The sequence below is a fragment of the Durio zibethinus genome, chromosome 8 (genome assembly GCF_047325235.1).
Source record: "Durio zibethinus cultivar Kanyao isolate XHJ-2024 chromosome 8, ASM4732523v1, whole genome shotgun sequence".
Taxonomy (NCBI): domain Eukaryota; kingdom Viridiplantae; phylum Streptophyta; class Magnoliopsida; order Malvales; family Malvaceae; genus Durio; species Durio zibethinus.
Genome location: NC_143169.1, coordinates 3,535,487 through 3,544,591, shown reverse-complemented (window position 1 = coordinate 3,544,591; position 9,105 = coordinate 3,535,487). Strand labels below are relative to the sequence as shown.

At 34.3% G+C, this 9,105-nt stretch overlaps 2 pseudogenes; one reads left to right on the top strand and one right to left on the bottom strand.

The window, feature by feature from the left end:
* Positions 1-729: 729 nt before the first annotated feature.
* On the bottom strand, positions 730-8,387 carry LOC149517322 (uncharacterized; annotated as a pseudogene).
* Positions 1,866-3,082, top strand: LOC149517323 (SCY1-like protein 2 A pseudogene; annotated as a pseudogene).
* Positions 8,388-9,105: the final 718 nt, after the last annotated feature.

The window sequence follows — 9,105 nt, the reverse complement described above, 5'->3', positions numbered from 1 at the left end:
TTTGGATCACAGATTTAAAGCTTTGCCTCCAAAAGATTGAGCATTTAATTTCACCTTATTTTAACTAAGACAGAGGTAAATGAGTTAAATTGTTGTTAGACAATGAATTCCGTTTCTGACATCCTAATTACTTAGGTAATAGAAACTTAAAATTTTCATATTGTACTGTTCAATTTTTTCCAATTAAAAGTTAAAAAAAAGGAAAAAAAAATACTTTGATGATAGAGAAAATTTTTTAAGACAATTTTTTGACAGACCCCGAAGCTAAAGAATACTTTATAGATAGAGAATTCAAAAAATTGATAATGGTTCCTCACTATTATGAGGAACTCTGTTTTTGCTTTCTTGCAGACATGAGAATGGCAAACTCCTTTCCAAAGGAAATTAAATCTTTAAGTTTACAACGACGATTTCCAACAATAACCAATTTCGACAAGGAAAAAAACTTTTTTGCTTTAAATAATTGGCACAAACTTTAAATCAACCAAAACAAAGAAAGACCAAATACAACATAGAACTTTATAGGAATTGAGCGATTCATTTAATGTTCATGAACACACATTAGAACAAAAGCCCACAAATGCAGATAACTTATTAAGGAAAGCACTCATGTATGAAAGAATTGAGCTCAAATTATGGTTATTCAGTGCTCAAAGGAAATCAAGAAAGATAAACCATGAGCACAAAGGAGTCAAATGGAAATGCCAAGCTACATGAACGTTCTCCTCATTAGGCCCGCCTATTCGACTCATGTAAAAACTTGATTTTGATCTTCGTCAGCTTAGCAACAACTTCTTTCATATCAATCCTCTCCTCTGGAACCTCTTCTGAACATTCCAGTGCTAATTGCAAAATAGATAAAGTACAATCTCTTGTCGCAGAGTATTGTCTTCCTTCATTATTTAACAAATTGGTATCTACAACCCCTATCAAAGTCGATGGTAATGACGTTTTCACCCAATATTTTATGCTCATTTCTCCAGCAAAAATTTCATCTGTGGGTTTCTTTCTTGTGAAGGTCTCCATTAAAAGAATACCAAAGTTGTACAGATCACCTTTTGTTGAAACAATTCCTTCTGATCCGTATTATACATATAAATTGTCAAAATCATCATCAAAGCATACAATGATGTTACATTAGTCGTCATAATAGGATAAAAGAGTTTGAAATTTTGTCTTAGCTGGTGCCATATACCCAATCGTTGCTAGTGTCATGGTGTGTATTGTTGAATCGTGTTCAGCTAATAGCTTTGCAATGCCAAAATCACTCAAATGTGCAACCATATCTTCATCAAGGAGAATGTTGTTGGGTTTTAAATCACAACAGATCACAGGTGTTGTATAACCATGATGAAGGTATTCTAATGCAGATGCCACATCTATCATTATGTTCAACCTAGATATCCAAAAAATGGTTATACACACCCCATTTTGTCCGAAAATATTTTTTGGAAATTAGGCGTCAACCGTAATTGAGAGATCTTTGGGATTTAATTTCAGAATCAATTGGCATTAAAAATGATGTGGAAAGATTATCGAGATTTAATTCTATAATCAATTCACATTAAATTAATAGGGAGAGATTTTGGGATTTGATTTTAAAATCAATTCTTCCTATATAAATCTGTGATCAAAGCAAATGGGGATGGAGAAAAGAGGATTATGCAGAAACTCTTGAGAGAGAGAGAGAGGTGGAAACAGGAAAGCAAGAAACATAGTTTCTGATCCAAAGAGATCTTTCTTTCTTTCTTTCTTTCACCTCCCTCCTTCTTCCGTCGTCTTCCGTGATTCAATTCATTTTTCAATACATATATTAATATTTTCATTTATTTTTGTTTCTTCCTCTAAAAAAAAAAAATGTGTCAATCAACATGAAAACCCTAACTCAAGCCCTCGCAAAAACTGCTGCGGTCATCGAGAAAATTGTCCAAACTACCGTTCAAGAGGTTACTGGACCCAAAGCTCTTCAGGACTATGAGCTCCTTGACCAGATCGGCTCCGCAGGACCAGGGCTTGCCTGGAAGTTGTACTTGGCCAAGGCGCGTGACGGAACGCCTCCCCACCAGTATCCCACGGTTTGTGATTGGGTTCTGGACAAGAAGGTGCTGGCCTTTCCAAGGTGGCGGAGGATTCTTTCTTCAATTTGATACGATTGGATGCAGCGAGGCTGAGGCATCCTGGAGTGGTCCACGTGGTCCAGGCTTTGGATGAAAATAAGAACACGATGGCGATGGTTACCGAGCCATTGTGGGCGATGGTTACCGAGCCATTGTTTGCGTCGGTGGCTAATGCGCTTAGGAATGTTGAGAATGTTGCCAAGGTTCCTAAGGACCTCGTAGGGATGGAAATGAGTTTGTTGGAGGTGAAGCATGGTTTGCTTCAGACTGCAGAATACTTGGATTTTCTTCATAGCTATGCACGTCTTATTCATCTGGCTATATCACCTGAGAATGTCCTGATTACATCAAGTGGAGCTTGGAAGCTTTGTGGGTTTGGTTTTGCTGTCTCGACTGATCAGGTCTCTAGTGGTTTGGCTAATGTGCAGGCCTTCCATTATTCTGAATATGATATTGAAGATTCTGTCATACCTCTTCAGCCATCATTGAATTAAACTGCACCTGAATTGATTCATAGTAACGCGTCTTCAGCGGGATGTTCTTCTGACATTTTCAGTTTTGGATGTCTTGCCTACCATTTAATTGCTCGGAAGCCTTTGTTCAACTGGCACAACAATGTCAAGATGTATATGAATACATTGACATACTTATCCAATGAAGCCTTCTCCTCTATCCCACCAGAATTAATCCATGACTTACAGAAGATGCTCTCAGCAAATGAATCTATCTGGCCATCAGCACTGAATTTTACTGGGTCTCCATTTTTTCGGGATGATATTAGGTTGCGTGCTCTTCGCTTCCTCGACCACATGCTTGAAAGAGATAACACGCAGAAGTCTGAGTTTTTAAAAGCTTTATCTGATATGTGGAAAGATTTTGACTCCCGTGTGTTGCGATATAAGAGTCACAGGATAAAAATGATTTCGGGTTAGTTACGTAGCTAGCTCTTACGCCTGTCCTTAGCGCTGCTGCAGGAGAGACCTTGTTGTTGCTGGTTAAGCATGCAGAGCTTATTATCAACAAGTTAGAGAGAAGACAGAAGAATAATCATTTTTGAAAGAGAGACAAACTCAAATACTTCTGAAGAAAAGCTTGAAATTTGAGGCATCTAAATTTGCATGTTTTATCATGCACAATCCGACCCAATCGAGGTATTTTTTTTTTTTTTTCATTTTCCACTCCATTTTCTGTTTTGATTTAATTTTTCTTATTTTATTTATGATATTTTGTTTGTTTTTATTTACTTTTATTATTTTACTGATTTTTATTGAGTAACTTATTATTTATTAAATATTTTGTAAAAATTCTTTTTTATTTCTAAAAAATAAAAAATAAAAAAAATCTTTTTAAATAAATTCATGAATCCTATAAATTTATTGGAGAATTTTCATGGATTTAAATTTTATGGAATCCACTAAACTATTAAAAAATTTTATAAAATCAGTTTTCAAAAAAAAAAAATTGTTTTCATCTTCCAAAGGATTGGAGGATTGCCCTCTAAATTAAGTCTTATTAAACAATTGGGAGACTTAATGAGATTTTTAAAATTTTTACAAATATTTTTGAAATAAAATCTCATCAAACTATTAAGAGATCTACTTCAAAGTAAGTCTTACCAAACTATTGGAAGACCTTACTTTTTTTTTTAAACAAAATAAATTAATGAATCCAACGACGGAATTTCTTCATAGTGAGACACTAGTCTCCATGAATACTCATGAGGTGAGAGAATTAGCTTAAATTGCTACCAAACTATTGGTATAATTTTAAAAAATATTTTCAATTTTAAGTTATTTGGTAAATCACAAATATAATCAAGGTTTGTATAATTTGAAATCAAATTGGTACCATCTTTTGAATGGGCGCTGTGAAGGTGCTATAACTTTTCTCATGCGTACTCGTATTCTCAAACTTAAAATCTGATTTTGTAGATCAGAATCTTAATCAGGTAGTTAATTACATCTAAACAAAAAAAATTGATGATGACTCCTCTTATCCATGTCTAACGGTAGGTTCATGGATTTATATGTTATGACAATGGTTACGAGAGTACAACCACTTCTCTAGACTTCCACTAGGCATGAACTCAAGAACCAAGGCTTTAAAATCAATGTTAGAAAAGTAACTGATGATTTTGACTAAATTTCGATGGCGAATGTTACGTAAGACCTCGCACTCAACGTCAAAGCTCTTAAATGCTCCTTCTAACTCCAAATTGAAAACCTTTACTGCAACGCTCAACCCATCTGAAAGAATTCCTTGGTATACAGATCCAAAACTCCCCACACCAAGTAATTTGCTTTCAGAAAATCCATAAGTAGCTTGTTGAAGCTCTTGGTATGAAACTCTTCTCCATTCTACTAATGCTGGGAAATTTTCTTGACCAGCTGGCAGATTTGCATTCCTTTTTCGTCTTCGTGAAAAAATTAGAATAAGAGCTAGTATTATTATTGTTGAACCAATTGGCAATAAAATATATTTTACAAGATGAATAGCTTTCCTTGAATGCTTTCCAAAAGAATTAGCTTCGCATGGTGGGAGTGGGAGTCGCAGTTGAAGTGCAGCACACAGTGCTTTATTTCCCATGAAGGATTGAATAGTGTAGTTGCCAAAGGATCCTTTGTTAGGAATTCTCCTTCAAGTTTATTGAATGAGATATTAAAATGTTCAAGATACAAGAGTTTCTCTAAAGACTTGGGGATGATTCCTGAGAAATTGTTCCTTGACAAATCCAAGACTTGTAAACTTATTAGACCCCCAAATGACTCTGGTATAGGTCCTTGCAATCTGTTACCAGATAATGAGAGAAAGGTCAAGTCCTTAGGATCACCAATGCTTATCGAGATTTCACCTGATGGATTTGGAAAAATCAATGCTAGCGATAACTTTCCACTTTCCATTGTCAACTGGGAGGGCCCTGCTTAAACAATTGGAAGACAAGTTTAGCTGTAAGATATCTGTAAGCCTTGTCAAGGTTGAGGGTATTGAGTTGGCAAACTTGTTGGAGCCCAAAAATAGATATCTAAGAGAAACAAGATCACCTAAACATGCCGGTATTGGTCCAACCAATTTGTTACCGGTAAAATACAGGTAACTCAAACTCTTTAAATTGCATAACTCAGTTAGGAAGAATCCTTCTAACTTGTTGCCTTGAAGAGATAGACTTTGCAAATTTTTTAATCTTCCGATTGCGGTGGGACGAGATCCAGTCAGTTTATTGTTATCTAGGTTCAACGCAATCAAGTTGCGCATGTTGCCAATTTCTCCTGGAATACTGCCTTTAATGTTGCAACCATAAGCTAGAAATTGTTCAACAGAGAGATTTCCTATAGAAGCCGGAAGTTTACCACTGATCATTGGATTTATAGCAAAGAACAATACTCTCAGGTGTTTGCAATTTGCCAATGAAGTTAAAAAGCTCAAGCCCGAGGACCAAGGTGTGCTAGCCAAATTATTCTGACCTAGGCTAAATGTTGTAGATCTCTTAAATTGCCAAGGTCAATAGGAATATATCCAGAAAATGTGTTGCCGTCAAAGCTAAGAGTAGTAAGCCGAGAGGTATTGGAAATGGAGGCAGGTATCGATCCACTTAACTCATTTTCTCCAAGTTCAAGGATTTCAAGCTTCGGAAGCCAAAGGCCCGCAGTTGATGGAAGATAGTCTGAAAGCCGGTTTAGTGTTAGAAAAATGACTCTCACAGTTGAGCTATTAAAGACTGGAGGAGGCATGATTCCAGAGATACTATTAATTCCCAAAAGCAATGCTTCCAATTTTGGTAGGTTGCCAAATTGAACTGGTATATTACCTGCCAAAAAAATCAAAGGGGAATTCCATTGTCCTATATTGATCCACACAATAAATGACAAAAACAAATGAAAATGTTATTTGCACGTATCTCTTGGTATTGTTAATTTTAAATCATTCTTAATAATTAGTGTCGGTAACATAATCAGTCAAATAACTAACTTCAACAAAATAAAATGATTTTGAAATCTAATATACTATTCGACGATGAAAAGGGTTAGACTTTATTAAATTAGAAAAATAAACAAAATAAAAAATGATATGGCTTGGAATAGTTGTCTACTTTAAATTAAATTAAAGATTTTATATTAGCTGGGTTTGGACTTTACAAAAAGGTTTTGCCTAATTCAAAAGCCATGGACATCTCTATGCACCATTTAAATCTATTTCTTGCTTATTCTCTGCATTCAACCATTCCTATTTCCCATTCATTTCATCAATCTTACAATTCTATAAAAAATAAAGAAGGTTATGTAACAATGACTACAATAAGAGAGTCTACTTATAATAATATTAATATTCACTAATAATAAAAATATTAACATTCAAATATTAAAAAGATGCAGTTATAACACAAATGGAAATAATGTAATATATTACCGGTCAAGTTATTGGAGAAATATCGAGAACTTTCAGAAATGTTAGGTTGCCAATGACAGAAGGAATAGCCCTTATTAGGTGACATAATCGAAAGCTTAATTCCTCCAAATTCAGAACGTTACCAACCTGTGGTGGAATTTTACCTGCATTTATAATGAAATTTTATTTCATGTTAAAATTATTGGCAAATTTCGTTTTCTTATACACGAATACGACTTATTTCTTTGTTAAGCACGAAAGAATCAAACAATGTCTAGGTAATACAAAGCATTAATGCCCGCACAAAGAATTTATTTTTTGTGTTTAATATGAATAAAATATATAAAAATGAAAAAAATATATTAATAGTTCATACAAGGTGGTAATAATTAATTGTTGAATGATTAGTCAATGAAAATTACATGCATGATTATTAAAGTAAAAGTTTGGGATCAAATGATGAAATAAAAAAAAAAAAGTGAGTAGAATTTAAATAAAAAGAAATAAGGAAAGTAAAAAAAGAATGTGACACTAATCACAAAAAATAAAAATAAAAATAAAAAACAACAAAAAAGAAAGAATCTCAAAATCCCGAACGTTATTTGCCTGCAGTAAAAAGGATGTGAAGCACACAGTAAAGCAACTAGAATTTTTCAATAAAATTTTTATTGTTTTTATTTAGCTTAAATTAAATAAGGTTTGGTGTTAACTTAAGTGGTTTCCTAATATATATTCTAGCAAAATTAGTAGTGAAAAACCAGTCTCGACGAACATAAAATCATATACTTTACATAAAAAGATGTTAAAGAAATTAAAGTTAAATTAAGGATAAAATACCCTAATTAAAAAGTGATAGGTAAAATGAAATAAAAAACACTTTCGAGATTTGCCAAAAAGTGACATTGTCATTGTTCAAAAAGAAATAAACTCAACAATAATTTTCTTTTTGCCTTTGAAGTTGTTGTTGCCAAGATACAACATCTTAAGCATAGTCAAATTTCCGATTTCACCAGGTACAATTCCCTCTAAATAGTTATAAGATAAGGACAATTCTTCTAACTTTTGGCACTTGAATAAACCAATTGGTATTCTGCCAGAAAGCTGGTTTGCACTCAAATAAAGCCCTTTTAGTTTGGGTAGATAATCAAACATATTTGGTGGGATATGACCGGTGAGATTGTTAAATGTTAAATCAATTGCTTCTAAAGATGAAATGTTGAGTAGGATGGAGGCTATTGAACCAATTAGCTGATTGTCACTGAGAACAATATGTACCAATGAAGATATGTTGAAGACCGAGGAAGGTATGGAGCCTGAAAACTGATTGTAATTCAAATATAACCATCTCAGGCTAGGAATCTGTCCTTGTAGATTGTTACGAGACAAGCCCAAGAGCTCTAGTTTTGACAAGAACACAAAGAAGATGGGATAACTCCCATGAAGTTATTGCCAGTCAAAGACAAGTTCCGAAGTTTAGCAAAGGAACCAAACCAGGAAGGGATTTCCCCGTTGAAATCGTTGTTAATCAAATTTAAAGATTTCAGCCGACGCAAATTAGCCATTTCGATAGGCAATGAACCATGAAAACTATTGTTTCCAATGCGGAGCGTAGCAAGAAACGGCAGATTTCCCAGGTGTGGTGGTATGGTACCGGAGAGATTCATACCAACAAGATTCAGAACCGTGACTCTTTTGTACCGAGAACCGCAAGTGACACCAATCCAATTGCAAACAGAAGTAACAGTTGACCAATTGGTTGCCAGGAGGATTTGAGGATCACTAATGACATGGGCTTAGTGCAAGAAGAGCCAAATGGTCAGTGTTGATATTGGTTGTTGTTTTTGTAGAGAATGAAACCTCAAAACTAGACAAGAGAACCACCACCATAAGAGTCGGAATGAAGCGAGTATTTCCCGTACTTACAATTTTAAATTGGAGGTTATGAGAGGAAAATTTTTGAATTATAGATGTAGACACCCTGATCTGTCTATGGTGTTTATTTTTTAAAAATAATAATGAAAAAAAATAAAAAATTAGGAAAATTTAGGGAGGTTGAATTCATTTAGGATTGCTTTTTTGGCTTATCGAATTTGGGATAAATTCGGGATTAAAGTTTGGATTTAAAAGAAAGTAGAATTCCTTTCTTGTTTAGGGCTCTTAGGCTCAGAACCCTATAAATACGAGCCCATGGATTAAGGGATGAACACACAAAAACGAATCATAGAACACAAAAGATAGAGAGGCAAATCACGCGATAATAGAGTAGACACAAAAACACAGCAAGCAGAAAGCAAAAAAAAAATTTTAGAGTTTTTTTTAGGTAAAAAAATTTTCTAGGAATTTTTTGGAAAATTTCAGATTTCGATGAAATTTTTTGACGCCTGTCAAATTTTTTGGTGACTTTTCTTGCATCGGTTGAATTTTTTGGTAGGTTTCCCAGAATTCAGTTGAAGATTCTGACATCGATTGAATTTTTCGATGAACTTTTGACGAACCAACCAAGATTCTAGAGAGATTTCCAAAATCCGGTAAAGGATTCAACCAGAGTTCATCCGAGTTAGGGAGAGGGGGAGAGAAAAGAAAAGGGAAGAGAGAGAAGGAGAAA